The sequence below is a fragment of the Danio rerio genome, chromosome 18 (genome assembly GCF_052040795.2).
Source record: "Danio rerio strain M-AB ecotype USA chromosome 18, GRCz13ab, whole genome shotgun sequence".
In the NCBI taxonomy this organism is placed as follows: Eukaryota; Metazoa; Chordata; class Actinopteri; order Cypriniformes; family Danionidae; genus Danio; species Danio rerio.
The window spans coordinates 6,071,039-6,088,318 of NC_141038.1; the positions used below are offsets into that span (position 1 = coordinate 6,071,039).

Sequence of the window (17,280 nt, forward strand, 5' to 3'; positions counted from 1 at the left end):
TTCACCATAAAAAACAATAAAAAAGTCCCACAGACCAAAAAAAATCTAATAAACATTAAAAAGAAAGAAAGAATAGTTGACTTAAAATCTAATTTGAGCCAACTTAAAAAGCCTAAAACTGAGCTGCAGTAAAAAAGTAACTGCATGTAACAGTACAACTAAAACAAAAGAAAAACCATATGAACTTGCAGCAAATCAAATATTAGAATCATTAAACATCCGTTAAGACTGTTCATTCTGATTACGTACCCCTATATACATTTTTGTTGAGTGTCAAATACGTCCCAGGAGGTGCGTTTTATTCCAGTTTGTTTTCGCGAATCCACCAGAGACTGCTGTGTATGCTTTTTGAGATCGCAACTGACACTGTTTTCAAAGGCAGTCCAGAAAAAGAAAAACCTTTGCGGCAGCCTAATTTTTACCATGTTTTCAGGTTTTACCACATTCTCAACCTGTTATTTACTTGTTAATTTTATTTTTTGGTTTCTGTTTTTGTCCTACCTGCTTTCTGGAACCGTTCTTCACAAGACTCAAACCCTGTCGTCGTGGTCAACTCTACTCTGCACCTCAAATCCTCCGATGTACGTTGTGAACCACTGGACAAACTGGAAAACCGTCCACTAAGACATAAAGTGTCAGCTGGTAAGCGCAAAAAGGAACCGCGTCATACCACCTCGTAGTGTTCATTTTAAAGATGAAATGCTTCCATACGTTCTTCTGGCTACATAATTAGCGCTCTCCAGAAATGTATATAGGGGAACGTTTTCAGAATGAGTCTGCGTTTCTTTGCTAACTACTCATTTATTTCATGAACATTCCTAAATGTGTACTGGAGAATCAGATTTAAAGGCTGAAGAAGATCATCATGCGTGATTAATGAATTCAATTTCAGTCTGTTTCTCACAGAAAGCTGTTGTATGAAGCCCAAATGTAGTGTGCAAATCTTCTGAACAGCTTTTATGCTGGCTTTTGGATCATTGACAGACGTGCGGAAAAAAAGTTCCTCATAAATTTGTGCTCGCTGAGTTTTTGGAACGGCATGAGTGAATAATAGCCGGCTTCTCGTTTTTATTTTTGGGCTGAACTGCTCATTTAATGCTTTGATCTGTTCAGTTTATTCACCTCGAATCCTTCATTTTTATTTTATTTTCTGCCGCCCTGGATTGTTTTGTATGTGTCCTAAAAGTCAGGGTTGGCTGTATGTTTGAGGCGGTGTGCTGGGCGTGTTGAAGGGTTTCCCTCGGGGGGTGTTCTGTGGGAGGGTGCCGATTGGTTCCACCACACTGCAACGCAACCCACAGCTACTGACTAGGCCTTGGTTTCTCTCAGTTTGTCACCAGCCGAGCGCCAAACAGATGGAGCTCACACAGCGTCACGAGCTGCCATCAGCTACCTGGCACTGAAAGGAGATTTAGGAAAGAGAGAGGGTGGCTTAGAGAACGTTCGAGGTTACTAAAGTAACCCTTCGTTCCCCGAGGAGGGGAACGGAAGCACTATAAGTGGATTTGATTGTAAAATCCACGCATTGGGAGGTTCGGTTCAGAAGCTACTCGTCTGAAAGAGTATTAAACGGGCCAATTAAGAATGAATTGGCAGCGCAAGCCTGCGCAGGTGAGCGGCATAAGCAATCAACTGAGTATATAAGCTCACCTGGCGCCAGCAGACGCTATCCTTTTTAAGCTGAAGAGACTTTCAACAGCTAAGGGACAGTCATTATGGCGACGGAGTATAGTGCTTCCGTTCCCCTCCTCGGGGAACGAAGGGTTACTTTAGTAACCTCGAACGTTCCCCTTCGGGGGGAACTTCAGCACTATAAGTGGATTTGATTGTAAAATCCACGCATTGGGAGCCCATTGAAAGCGCCATAATGACTGCACCTTACCAACACCCCCGATGAGGAGATAGTCAAGCAAGCGTGACGCACCCACATCATGGGGGGCGCGGTCCTCCAACGTGTCCCTGGCCCTAATTTATCCTACTTCAACAGAAGTTTTACGGATTTATATATATTTTTTGGGAAGTCGTGAGCATCTAGATAATTCTAGGAAAATACGACAGTACGTTGGGAAGCGTGCAATCCCGATAGGGAGGACGCTGCGGAGGCCATCCGTTACCCAAGGGGGGATAGATGGCAGAATTTACATATGGACTAGCCCTAAAAAGGGGGAGTACGCATAGCAAAAGAGTGGTTAGCGGGGAGGGAAGACACGGGTCCGCCCAGGGGGGGGGACTTAACCGTGGCTGAATAAGCATATGGGATCGCCTAGTGGGGACCACGCATAGCAGGCACCTTTACCCAAAACGCGGGCTGACCAGCGGGCAGACCTACAACGTAGTGGGCCAGCAAGTGACTCCTCCGCTGAGTCAGTGCTGGGGGCCACGGAGGAATCTGCAGGGCTCACCTGACGGGGAACTTTACTGACAGATAAAAAGGCGCACGTATCTCCGTGTTAGGGAAAATGGCGCAGCAAGCGTGTTTCAACACCCTACCGAATTGTTTCCTCAATCACCAAGGGTTACCTAATACCCTTGAGGAAACCGGCTCCACTCGCAGATTGTAAACCTTGCAAATGTGTTGGGTGTCACCCAGCCCGCAGCTCTACAGATGTCTGTTAGAGGGGCGCCGCGTGCGCGCGCTCGAGAGGATGCGAAGCTCCGAGTGGAGTGCGCACGCGCTCTCGGGGGACGCGGCTCATCTCGGCTCTGATAGTGAAAGAAGGCATCCACAATCTAGTGGGAACTTATTTCGGTACGGCACTTCCCTGCTGCCGACCGCTATAACAGACGAAGAGCTGCTCAGATGATCTAAACTCTGAGTGCGGTCCGGATAATACGCAAAACGCGAACTGGACAATAAGAAGGGCTGGGTCTGCCTCCTCCGAGGGCAGCGCTTGCAGGCTCACTACCTCGTATTAAAACGGAGTGGTAGGAACCTTGGGCACATATCGCGGGCGGGGTCTCAGGACGTGAGAGAAGCCAGCCCAATTACAGGCACGAGTCACTGACCGAAAAATGCCTCCGGGTCCCCGACCCTCTGATCGATATCAACGCGACCAGCAGAGCTGTCTTCAGGGACAGAAAAATACTGAGTCGAGGATCGAAGGGATCTGACGCGGCTTGTGTAGCGAGGGCGAGATCCTAAGAGGGCATGAGAGGGGGCGGGGTGGATTAATTCGCTTAACGCCCCTGAGGAACCGGATGATGAGGTTATGCGTTCCCACGGTGCTGCCAGCCACCGCGTTATAAGAGCGGAGATGACAGCCACGTAACCTTGAGTGTGGAGGGCGACAGCCTGCTCTCCAACTTCTCTCGGCGTAAAGAAAGCACAACGCTGATCTGGCAAATTACGGGGGTCTTCTCAGCGAGAGACACACCATTCAGTGAATAGACTTCACGTCAGGGCATAGGCGCGCTCGGGGAGGGGGCTCTAGCCCGACTGACGGTATTAGCCACCGCAATCGGAGGTTACCTAAGTCTTCCTCGCGTCTAAAAATCTCTTCAAAGATCGGCGAGGGTGCCAGGTGGTGCCCTGTCCCTGAGAGAGTAGGTGCTCTCTCGAAGGGACTGCCAGGGGAGGGCTATCGCGAGGGAGAGCTCTGACATCCAGGTCCGGTTGAGCCAGAGGGGCGCAACCAGCAAACTGTTCCTCGTCCTCCCTGACCTTGCACAGTAACTGCGCGAGCAGGCTCACTGGGGGAAACGCGTATTGCGCGTGCCCCGAGGCCAGCTGTAAGCCAGTGCATCCGTGCCGAGAGCACTCGGTCAGGGAAAGAACAACTGGCAATGAGCGATCTCGGGGGAAGCAACAGATCGATCTGGGCTTCCCCGAATCGCGCCCATATCAGCTGAACAGACTCGGGGTGGAGTCTCCATTCTCCAGGACGCAAGGCTGCCGTGAGAGCGCATCGGCTGCACGGTTGAGCTTGCCTGAATATGAATGGCGTGCAGCGATTTCAGCCGCGGATGACTCCAGAGGAGCAGACGGCGGGCGAGCTGAGACATGCGGCGAGAGCGCATACCCCCTATACGGCTGATATACGCCACCGCCGCCGTACTGTCCGTCCTGACCAGCACGTGTTGCCGCTCCAACACCGGAAAAAAAACGGTGGAGAGCGAGGAACACTGCCAACAGCTCCAGGCGATATGCCAATGCAACTGGGTACCTTTCCACAGGTCCGCAGCCGCATGCCCGCAACGCACAGCCCCCCAGCCCGTGTTGGAAGCGTCTGCTGAAACGACAACAAGACTGGACGCCTGTTCTAGAGACACCCAGGCCTGTAGGAACGAGGGGTCGCTCCAAGGGCTGAGGGCGCGGCGACACAGCGCAGTAACAGAGACTCGGTGTGCGCGCGCGTGCCATGCGCGTCTGGGGACTCGATCGTGAAGCCAGTGCTGAAGTGGTCTCATATAGAATAATCCGAGCGGCATGAAGCGGCTGCGGATGCCATATGCCCCAGGAGCCTCTGAAATAGTTTCAGTGGGACCACTATTTTACTGTCGAGCTCTCTCAGACAGTACAGCATCAGCTGAGCGCGCTCTCCGGAGAGGCGCGCTGCCATGGTGACCGAGTCCAGCTCCAGCCCGAGAGAAGAGATCCTCTGCACGGGGGCGAGTTTGCTCTTTTCTCGGTTGACCTGAAACCCCCACAGGTGGAAGTGCCAGAGCACTTTGTCTCTGTGCATAATCAACTCTGTGCATAATCAAGAGAGGGCAAAATTCAGCCAGTCGTAAAGAAATTGAGTATGCAGATGCCCGCGAGCCGAAGGGGCGCTGAGGCACCCTCCGCGGGCTTGGTGAGGACCCGCGGAGACAGAGAGAGCCCGAAGGGTAGGGCTTTGTATTGCCAAGCTCGACCTTCAAACGCAAACCGCAGAACTGTCGGTGGCGAGGAAGAGTGGAGACATGGAAATACGCGTCCATCAGGTCTAATGCTGCAGACCAACCCAGAGGACGAACGCACCGGAGGATGCGCTTCTGCGTGAGCATTCTGAACGGCAGCTTGTGCAGGCAGCGGTTCAAAACGCGCAGATCTAGGATTGGCCGTGACCCACCGCTCTTTTTGGGCACGATGAAGCGTGGGCTGTAAAACCCGCTCTCCATCTCGGCTGGAGGGAGCGGCTCGATTGCATCCTTCGCCAGGAGGACAGCAATCTCCTCTCGCAAGACAGGGGCGGACAGGGGGCTGACCCTGGTGAATACACACCCGTGACTTGGGGGGCCGTTTCGCGAACTGAATCGCATAGCCGAGTCTGATTGTGCGTATGAGCCACCGCGAAGAGCTGGCCCGCGCTAACCAGGCAGGCAGAGCTCTCGCTAATGGACTCATCGCTACAATCGCTGACGTACCAGCAGTGGGGCAGCGCGGAGTGGGTGTGCTGATCCGGGAAGCTCGCGGGTCCCACGGAAAAGCTGGAGGTGAGATATTTGCTCTCACTCCAAACCCGAGCTCCGGAGGGGAGGCTCGAGGGGTGGGAGAAAGGAGACCGTCCTCCCAGCGCTCGTTAGCCACTGGCGAAACGCACCGAATCTGCAAGCTAGAAAGCATAGCGTCCCAGACTGGCAGATTTCGGGCTGTCACATCTGGGGAAGTGAAAAGTGCCCTTTCATAATGTTTTCATGGCAGTAAAAAGTGCCGTTGGAAATGGGGCCCCGCCCTCCAGCGGGGAAAGAGCAAGTTCCCTCTTCTCCAGATGGCCTGTCCCAGGGGCGCTTCGCGGTCCGTTGCCGGACTTAGCGGCGTTCTGGGCAGGGGGGGCTGCCTGCTTCCGAGGTGCCCGACGCGCTCGCTTCACCAGAGGTGTGTGCGGGGGCGGAGCAGCTCTCGTAGGCGGGCGCCTTCGGCGAGGAGCAGGTATGAATGGCACGGCGGGCGGAGCGGGCTACGGACCGCCGATAAGACATCACCCACCAACTGCTCTCTCACCGCCTTGAATTCCTGGGTGAATTCACAGACAGTGTCGCCGAACCTGGCTGGGGATATGGGGAAGTCAAGAAAGCGGACTTTGTCGACTTTGCGCATATCAGCCAGGGGTGGCGCTCCTGGACCACTAATGTGGACATCGTCCTCCCCAACGCACACGCAGCGGACTCAGTAGTCCGAAGAGCTAAGTCGGCGGCGGTGCGAAGCTCGTAAGCCTGGGTTGGACCCACCCTCGTGCAGCTCGGCCAGCGCCTGCGCTTGGTAGCGCTGGTAGGTGGCTATCGCATGCAAGGCGGAAGCAGCCTGGCCCGCAGCTATGTAAGCTCTAGCTCCGAGGGAGGTAGATAACTTACAGGCTTTGGATGGGAGACGAGGCGGACCCCGCCAAGAAGAGGCGCCGCGCGGATTTACCGCCATCGCGCACTCAACCTGAGGAATCGCCACATACCCCTGGCTGTTTCACCGTCAAGAGTGGTTAGGGTGGAGGAACACGCAGCACGAGCAGAAAAAAGTGCTTTACAAGACCGCGTGAGCCTACTGTGCACCTCCGGGAAGAAGGGAACGCCCCTCTAGTCGGTCCGGCCGCGGAGCTGGGGGATAAACCATCTCCAACCCACGGCCGAAGCAGCCCGGGAAAGCACGGCTAACATGTCCGTTTCAGGATCCGTAGTGACAGCGCTCACCAGCCCGAAGGGGGTGAGCGGGTCTGGATCATCATCGGACAATGAAAGCCCACTCTCCGATGCCGCGGTGGACATCTGGTCTCCGGTGTCATCGGGCGTAAGGGCTACCATCTGTTAGACGGATCGCTTCCCCCGCCCGAAGCTTGGATGGAGCGCTTAGAGGAGCGGGAGGTCCGCGGGCCCGTGGGCGACGGATTATCTCTCGCTGAAACCCTCAGATCTGCCCGAGTGCCCGCTGCAGAGCAGGGGACAACTGGGGTGGTTCGCCCTTTTGCAAAGGCTAACCGCGATCTTGCGCAACAGTCATGGCATCGCAATGACGACATGAACTGCCCGCGAGCAGCGCATTAACATGCTGGACCCCCAGACATGTAACACAGTGCCCGCACCCATCATCCGAGGACAGGAAACCACCGCATCCAGAAACGCACAGTCGGAGCGCCGTCCTGATAAGGACGTGCTGCACGACTGTGTTGCTCTTTCTGTGAAGTTTGCAACTTTATACGCACCGCTCTGGAGGACCGGACCCAAAGAACGCCAGGCAAGGGAGAAACCCAGCTCGACCGTCTGCCACTGCGTGTACACACTCTGGACCGGGAGAATGCTCTCGTTCGCTCAGAATCGCTGGTCACAGCAGGAGGAACCCTCATCGACTAGATCAGAAAGTCTCTGAAGCGAAAAGGATAGCGTCTGCTGGCGCCAGGTGAGCTTATATACTCAGTTGATTGCTTATGCCGCTCACCTGCGCAGGCTTGCGCTGCCAATTCATTCTTAATTGGCCCGTTTAATACTCTTTCAGACGAGTAGCTTCTGAACCGAACCTCCCAATGCGTGGATTTTACAATCAAATCCACTTATAGTGCTGAAGTTCCCCCCGAAGGGGAACAGGAGAGTAGTTTGCAGTCTATGAGTCTACCGGATCCTCAAGATGATCTGACATTGTTGACCTCCTGCACAACTTCTAGCACACCTTGTGGCCCGATTTCATAAGGTGTACAGTAAAACAAATGTCTGGTGTCCTCAGAATGAGTCTGGGATGTTTTACCTCAAAATGTGCCACTGGTCATTTATTATACACTACCTGACAAAATTTGTGTGAGTTTTAGAACCAACAAATAATGACTTCTGGTTGATCATTTGGTATCAAAAGTGGCTTATTTGAAAGGCAAAGGCCTCTAGATTACACTTATTTTACCAAAATAAACTATGATCATGCCTTGATTTTTAATTATTTCATAAGGACAGTAAGGTCTGACTTTGCTTAGACAAAAGTCTTGCCACCTAACAGAAATAATGTGCAGTATAGAAAATGAAGTCATTGTGCAGTGGAAAAAGACTGAATATTTTGCATGACTACTGAAGGAGTCGGATTGGATTTTTTTTTTCAAATCCATCTCAATAAATCAACGTTTATCCTTTTTCTTAACATCCTGTTTCTCATCACTTTTATTATATATAATTATTAGATCATTTGAATGAGCATTTAACCTTTAAATTCACCTGAGCCAATGAATAACTAAAAACATGCTGGATAGGTTGATGGTTCATTCCGCTGTGGCGACCCCAGATTAATAAGGGCGCACGAGTCATTACTTACACTTTCTTTAGTGACCTCACTTGTTGACCTGGAGCGGATTCGTCCACTTTCGTCGAAAAACGGGAGAATGAAGGAGTCGGATTGGATATCTACCTTTAAATCCATCTCAATAAATCAACGTTTTTCCTGTTTCTCATCACTTTTATTACATAAACTTTATTTATTTATTTGAATCTCTGACTCCGGCTCTTCTTCATCTGACAGACTGGTCAATCTTTGGGTTAAACTGTATACCATCCCTACACTACCATGAGCTTGGAGGACTGCATCCATACATCTCTGCAATGACTCAAATCACTTATTAATAAAGTCATCTGGAATGGCAAAGAAAGCGTTTATGCAGGACTCCCAGAGTTCATCAAGATTCTTTAAATTCATCTTCAATGCCTCCATCTTACTCCAGGCATGCTCAATAATGTTGATATCTGGTGACTGGGCTGGCTAATCCTGGAGCACCTTGACCTTATTTGCTTTCAGGAACGTTCATGTGGAGGCTGAGGTATAAGAAGGAGCGCTATCCAGCTGAAGAATTTGCCCTCTCCTGTGGTTTGTAATGTAATGGGCAGCACAAATGTCTTGATATCTCAGGCTGTTGATGTTGCCATCCACCCTGCAGATCTCTCGCATGCCATCATACTGAATGTAACCCCAAACCATGATTTTTCCTTTACCAGACTTGACTGATTTCTGTGGGAAACTTGGGTCCATGCGGGTTCCAATAGTTCTTCTGCAGGATTTGTGATGATTGGGATGCAGTTCAGCAGATGATACATCAGAAAAATTTACTGTACCTTCTGCCACTTTTCTAAATGATCAAATAGAGGTCAAGTTATTATTTGTTAATCTTATTACTGGGATCGACAGCAAGACTTTTGTCTTGCTGAAAACATAATCTAAATATAAAATATAATTTGATGAAAACTCCTAGAGTTCTAAATTAAGGACTGGGACACCCTTTATTTTTAAAATTTAAGTTAAAATGTAAGTATCCCTTTAGTCTTAAGATATTTTGTAAATACTGTCCCAGCATTATAGTGAGACTCTTACATCCATTGGTTCATCCAAAACAATTGTAGGGACATAAAACTATTTGTAATGTAGGGACGGAGATCTGAAACACAGTAAAACTCCAGTCTGGAGGAGGAGCATTTTCATTCTGAAACACTTTTTTATTTTTAATAAAAAGGCACTTGTGTGAACACAACCTGAGATGGTACTACCTGACAAAAGCCTTGCCGTTGGTCCCATTTGTAAGAGCAACAAATAGTAACTTGACTTCTACTTGATCATTTGGAAAAGTGGCAGACGGTAGATTTTTCTGATGAATTATCTGTTGAACTGCATCCCAATCATCACAAATACTACAGAAGACCTAAAGGAACCCGCATGGGTGAAGGTAAATTCATGGTTTGGGGTTACATTCTGTATGGGGGCAGAGTGGATGGAAACATCAACAGCCTGAGGTATCAAGACATTTGTGCTGCCTATTACATTACAAACCACAGGAGAGGGCAAATTTTCAGCAGGATAGCGCTCCTTCTCATGCTTTAGCCTCCACATCAAAGTTCCTGAAAGCAAAGAGGGTCAAGGTGCTCCAGGATTGGCCAGCCCAGTCACCAGAATCAACATTATTGAGCATATGTGGGGTAAAGGCTGATTTATACTTCTGGGTCAAACGCCGGCGTATGCTACGGCGCTGACGCATAGCCCTTCGCTGTGGCCATTGGCGTCGCTGACGTGCACTTCTCAAAAATTGTAACTACACGTTGCAACGACGCGTAGCGCAAGCTCTGTGATTGGTCGGCTTGGTAGTGCTGACGAGTCTGGGCGGGACAGAGAGCCACGCGAATGGCGCGAGCTGGACGCGAGCACAATGAAACGATTGTTTACAACTGTGGAGTCCCGTGAAGTAGCTCCGGATGGAAAGTTTTGTTTTGTGTTTACCTCATAGTTAAAGTTGTTGCACGTCCGCCAGTTCCTGCCTCAAAATGAGCGAGTTTAAGCCACTTGTACATCCAGGAAGTGTTCAGGAAAAGCAAAACAACAGAGAAGAAACTCGACACAGAGGAACATTAACACCTCACTGCCCACTAGCGTTTCGGAAGAGTTAATGCAGACCAACAGAGCCAGCGCGCAGAAGTATAAAAGCACAGCTACGCGCTTTGCATGCGCCGTGGGTCACGGCGGTCACTTGACGCAGAAGTATAAACCAGGCTTAAGATGGAGGAGGAGACATTGACGATGAATCCAGAGAACCTTAATGAACTCTGGGAGTCCTGCAAGAATGCTTTCTTTGTCATTTCAGATGACTTCATTAATAATTGCAGAGATGTATGGATGTAACTCAAATAACGTATTATTAAAGTATATTCTATATTATACATGATTTCTGTTAAGTAATAAGACTTTTGCCTAAGCAAAGTCAGACCTTACTGTCCTAATGAAATAATTAAAGATCAAGGTGAGACCATATTTTATTTTGGTAAAATAAGTGTAATCTAGAGGCCTTTGCCTTTTTTATAAGCCACTTCTGATACGACATGACTTTTGTTAGATAGTGGAGAAGCAATAAGGACCATTTCTAGCACTTTAACAAGATTCAAGTTTAAAGAGTCAGATTTTCATAATATGTGCTGTTTACCCGTTTAAAAAAGATGAGAATATCAGCCTGGATTTCAAGACAAGACTGCGAATGTAATAGTGAATTATGCCCGTAGACCATGCTGAAGCTTGTTTTAAACATAGAGTAAGCATCCAGCAAGGCTGCAGAAGAGTCTTCTTGATTCATAAAGGGAATCAGAAGTCCCAAAGGCAACCTGCTTGCGTTTATTGCAGAGCACACTGTTGTTTATGGATCTCCAAAACTCCACCAAATGAGACCCATTGGAGTAGGATTTGCAAAAATATTCTACTTCATACTTTAAATAGCAAGAAGCACAAGCAGAATTGAGCATAAAGCAGCAATGAATATCCCAAAAAGTGTCAATTAAATTCTATATTTGAATAATGCTGGGGTCAGACCATAAGATATCAGTGTGGTTTGGTCCGGGTGAGTGGATGACAGATTTGACAGGTAATAATTGTATTTTTAACCTTGTATTTTTGCATTTGCACATTTTTATATGGCTGCACATTTGGACGGTAGATTAATAATGAGTGAACTTTTAGCTGTTTCGCTATGTGTATACAGTACTTTGTCTATTGATAGTAAAAGAATACTTAATTAAATAGAATTATGACATACAGAGTTTAGCTTTTTTGTTTGTTTTGTTTAAGAGTTTTTTTTACAGTTCATAATGTATTTATTTACCCTCAGAAAGGCTTGGTAAAAACAACATGCTCATTGTGAATAAGTACCCTTCATGCATTTCTGGATAGTGTGAATTATGTAGCCAAAGGTACATATGCCTGCATTTCGACTTTAAAACAAACGTATGACGTCGCTGATGGTTTCTGTTTCTTTTTGCGCTGCCAGCTGAAGAACAGTTCCAGAAAGCATATAAAAAAGGCAAAAAATAAAATAAACAAGTAAATAACAGGGTGAAAATGTGGTAAGATCTGAAAACGTGGTAAAAATCAGGTAGTTTTCTTTTTCTGGATTTCTTTTGAAAACACTGTCGGTTGGGTTTAGGTAAGGGGTGATTGGCTCAATCTGTACTTTAAGAAACACTGTTGATTGGGTTTAGGGAAAGGAGTGATCAGGTCAATCTGTGCTTTTGAAAACACTGTCGGTTGGGTTTAGGGAAGGGGTGATCTAGTCAATCTGTGTTTTGAAAACACTGTCGGCTGGGTTTATGGAAGGAGGTGATCGGGTCAATCGGTGGTTTTGAAAACGCTGTCGGTTGGGTTTAGGGAAGGGGGTGATCGGGTCAATCGGTACTTTTGAAAAACACTGGTGATTAGGTTTAGGTAAGGGGGTGATCGGGTCAATCTGTGCTTTTGAAAACACTGTCGGCTGGGTTTATGGAAGGAGGTGATCGGGTCAACCGGTGCTTTTGAAAACACTGTCGGTTGGGTTTAGGGAAGGGGGTGATCCGGTCAATCGGTACTTTTGAAAAACACTGGTGATTAGGTTTAGTCAAGGGGGTGATTGGGTCAATCTGTGCTTTTAAAAACACTGTCGGTTGGGTTTATGGAAGGAGGTGATCGGGTCAATCTTTGCTTTTGAAAACACTGTCGGTTGGATTTATGGAAGGAGGTGATCGGGTCAATCGGTGCTTTTGAAAACACTGTCGGTTGGGTTTAGGGAAGGGGGTGATCCGGTCAATCGGTACTTTTGAAAAACACTGGTGATTAGGTTTAGGTAAGGGGGTGATCGGGTCAATCTGTGCTTTTGAAAACACTGTCGGTTGGGTTTAGGGAAGGGGGTGATTGGGTCAATCTTTGCTTTTGAAAACACTGTCGGCTGGGTTTATGGAAGGAGGTGATCGGGTCAATCGGTGCTTTTGAAAACACTATCGGTTGGGTTTAGGGAAGGGGGTGATTGGGTCAATCTGTGCTTTTGAAAACACTATCGGTTGGGTTTAGGGAAGGGGGTGATCGGGTCAATCTGTGTTTTTGAAAACGCTGTCGGTTGGGTTTAGGGAAGGGGGTGATCCGGTCAATCGGTACTTTTGAAAAACACTGGTGATTAGGTTTAGGTAAGGGGGTGATCGGGTCAATCTGTGCTTTTGAAAACACTGTCGGTTGGGTTTAGGGAAGGGGGTGATTGGGTCAATCTTTGCTTTTGAAAACACAGTTTGTTGGGTTTAGGTAAGGGGGTAATCGGGTCAATCGGTGCTTTTGAAAACACTATCGGTTGGGTTTAGGGAAGGGGGTGATTGGGTAAATCGGTGCTTTTGAAAACACTATTGGTTGGGTTTAGGGAAGAGGGTGATCGGGTCAATTGGTACTTTTGAAAACACTGTTGATTAGGTTTAGGTAAGGCGGTGATCGGTTTTTAATCAAATCCAGCACTGAACTAGGTGAGATTCTGGACGCTATCTTTTGTCAAATGCTAGCTATACATTTTTTTTATAATTCTCTGAAACATAAATTAAGTTAAACTGTAAGCACTTCTCTCTTTGTGTCAAGTCCTTTGGAAGCCCAAATACAGAAACGCAGAAGCTCTGTGGAAAGGCATTGTGTAGATGGGATTTGAGCTGAATTTGTAAACCTGAAGGGTATGTCTGGAATTAACCCAGACATATTTTTTGTAGTCCCCAATTTTTGTTTGCTGTAGACTTCGCTAAGCTAACTCTGAAAAAGCTAATGTCTCTCTTTGCATTGAACTTTGAGTGTATTACCTTTAGAGATGTTGTTTATGTTCACATTGTTTATGATATTGTAGTGGACCATCCCTTTAAATAGAAATAAAACACAGAGTTTAGCTTTTATTTATGTTTTTATTTTTATTTTCCCAGTGAATGTATTTATTTTCCCTCAGAAAGACAGCTCGATAAAAAAACATTCAATGATTACACATTAATGTGTACATTTGAAAAATGCTTTAGACACTCTAATGCTTTTCTTTTTTTTTTTTTGCGCTTTTTCGTTTTTTTCTTTTAATCTTTTTTCTTTCCCAGCTTAGCATTAAATGACATGATTTAAACATCAATCATAATCATTCAAGCAACTGTTTGCTCAAATTAATGGATGTGGTACAGCTTTCCCTAGAATATTTCCCACCAGCTGCCACCGAATAGACCAAGTATTAAAAAAAAAGATTAAGATGTTGTGCAGAAATGACAATAGAAGAGAGCAAGCAGGAATGCTATCTTTCCTTAAAGCAATATTCCCCCCTAAATCAATCAATCAAAGAAACTAAATTTACCTTTTGACCCCACAGTTTTACTGTACACACATTTTTTTTTTTCTCGCCAGCCATTTCAGTAGAAATGAAAAACCAACAAACCCCCATATCGGCCATCAGAAATGGAGGAATGAGGAGCTTTGGGACAGAAAGTGACCTTATACTTCAGAACTGACCCCTTGGGATATTAGCGTAAACGAACAGAACAAATGCAGGAGCAGAATCGAAACGCTTCAACTAATCCTGAGAAAAAACACACCAAATGCCTCTTAATCCCCATCTGCGAATGATAAAGCATAACACTTCTAGTTTTGGATCAAAAGGATAACTTTACTTAACTTTGCTGTTTATCCGTGACTAGAATCTGAATGTTTTTTTTTTCTTTGGTTGTCCAGAGACAATGAAGACTGTAGACTAATCGACAGGAAATGTGTCTTTGAGTTAAACAAAAAGGAGTTTGATGTTTTCCGGGTTTATTTTGCTCTGAGATGCAAATGTGCTTTCGAAATAAATTCACATGGGGCAGAGACGGGGAGAAATGAAATTATAATTAGTTATGCTCAACAGCAAGATCACATGAAGCGAAAGAGTCAACATTAATTCCTCTCAGGATCTTTCCCTTCTTCTTTGTTATTTCTGATGAAATTTCCTCCACATAATAATTTAGGAGACAGGTGAACTTTTAACACGAGAAGTGATAAAAGGACGTGCAAGTTTATTATATTTGGTTTTAAATGCCATTGAACCTTCACCAACCACCACCAAAAAAATTAAATAAATGAATAAATAAAATATCTTATTTAAGGGAACGTCGTCATGAAACTAATAATAAAAAAATAATAAAAGATGAGAAATTTATATTATTTTAAGTCATTTTTTTATTTAAAATATTTATATTATTCATTCATTCATTTTCTTGTCGGCTTAGTCCCTTTATTAATCTGGGGTCGCCACAGCGGAATGAACCGCCTATTTATGTTATTATTTATATATATTTATATTTATATTAATAATATATATATATATATATATATATATATATATATATATATATATATATATATATATATATATATATATATATATATATATATATATTAAAGTATTTTATTATTTTTAGATGTTATTCATTTTAAACTTTTAATTGTTTTAATAACGTTATTCTTTTACCCTAACATGTACATTACATTTACATTATTTGTTTATTTTATGGTAATTAAATAATTCATTTATTTATTTGTTTCTTTTGTCTTTAGAAAAACAATTAATTTATGTGTAATTTATTTATAAGAAATCATTTATTCATTCATTTATTCATTTTATTTATTTATTCATTCATTCATTCATTTTCTTGTCGGCTTAGTCCCTTTATTAATCCGGGGTCGCCACAGCGTAATGAACCGCCAACTTATCCAGCAAGTTTTTACGCAGCGGATGCCCTTCCAGCCGCAACCCATCCCTGGGAATTTATTTATTTATTTATTTATTTATTTGTTGGTTTGATTATTTCTGTATATTCGTCCCTTTCTTTCCTTCTTTCCTTCATTCATGTCCAACTGACCTTCCGTTCGACCATTCATTCATTTGTTCATTCATTCATTTGTTTATTTGTTTATGTATTTATACGCCTATATTTATCTTTCTGTTTACTTTTTTATTCATTAATTTATTCACTTGATTTATTTTAGTTGAATGTTCAATTATGTTCACTTGTTCCTTTGTCCGTCCACTTGTTTATTTATTTATTTATTTATTTATTTATTTATTTATTTATTTATTTATTTATTTATTTATTCATTAATTAATTCATTTATTCATTTATTCATGCCTGTCTGTTTATTTAATCATTCATTTATTCATTTTATATATTTATGTATTTGTTTGTTTGTTTGTTTGTTTGTTTGATTGTTTGAGTCAGTCTGTTGTTCATTCGTTCGTTTTTTGTTTGTCTTTTCGTTCATTCATTCATTCATTCATTCATTCATTCATTCATTCATTCTTTCATTCATTCATTCATTCATTCGTTTGTTTATTTATTAATTCATTAGTTTTTTTATTTGTTCATTTATTTGTCTGTCTGTCAGTTTGTTTATTTATTCATTCATTTATTAATTTTTTTTATTTGTTTCTTTCTGTCTGTCTGTCTCTCTCTGTTTATTTTTATTTATTTATTCATTTATATATTTTATTTATTTGTTTCTGTATGTTTATGTATTTATTTATTTATTTATTTATTTATATCTGTCTGTCTGTGTCTGTCTGTCTGTGTGTTTGTTTATTTATTCATTCTTTTTTATTTTAATTAATTTATTCGTTTGTTTCTGTCTGTTTATTGATTCATCATTTTATTTATTTATCTATATATCTATGTATTTATTTATTTATTTAATTTATCTATTTTTTTATTTAGTTAGTCAGTTAGTTAGTTGGTTAGTTAGTTGTTTAGTAGTTTAATGTTAACATCTGAAGTAAACAATGGCTTTTATTTCAGTCAATGATTATTCTTAAGTCCTGTATGATTATCACAGCCGGTGTGTGTGAGAGTGTGATGCCACAATCTGTTGCCACACCAAACTGTCAATTAAAACATGATGTCCAGATGTTTGGCTGCCTTCGTTAAGTTTAATTGAGATTTTTCCATCAGTTACGAGCTTTTATTACCAGCTCTTGTGGTCCGTATCAAGCGGCGTTTGTACTGCACTAATCGCCCCTGCTCTACAACACATTTCATATACGCACACAGTTGAGTGCAGTCCTGGGTTATTTCATCATAACATTTACACAGATCTCTTTGTGTACACGTTTGTAGGCATTTGAGTAGTTGTTGTCATGTGATATTTGACAGGACGGACTGTACCTCGCATTTGTTTCATACAGATCACAAAACCAAAAAACTTTTGTTTTCAAGTGTAGCTGGTTAATTTAAAGCAGTTTTCAGGCTTTATATAGATATATTTCTTATGGCTGTGATGCAAGTATTTGCTGAGATTTAAGAGCGCTTGTTGACCATCATATTGTCATAAAAGCACATGTCTGATCTAAGCTTCTCCCCCGAAGAATCGTCAGTCTAAAGTGATCACTGATTGGATACTCTACTAGTAGGCGGGGCTTCACTCACCATATTGGCCGTTACACTTTTCTCATTCAAAACTATACGAGTGACATGTCTTGTGTATTCTATTTGTGTGTATTCTTTGAAGCAAGTCAGTCTGGCAATAGAGATGATTTGTAATATCAACAGCATCGCATTGGACTAAAGTGTCTAATAATGAATAAACATACAAATTAG

At 44.0% G+C, this 17,280-nt stretch overlaps 1 long non-coding RNA gene across 2 annotated transcripts in view; it reads left to right on the top strand.

The window, feature by feature from the left end:
* Positions 1-17,280, top strand: part of LOC141378800 (uncharacterized) — a 100,356-nt gene that overhangs the window by 38,411 nt on the left and 44,665 nt on the right. For both annotated transcript variants that reach the window (XR_015514665.1, XR_015514666.1), the window contains one exon: positions 529-642. This is a non-coding gene — a long non-coding RNA (uncharacterized LOC141378800). The remainder of the gene's footprint in view (positions 1-528; positions 643-17,280) is intronic.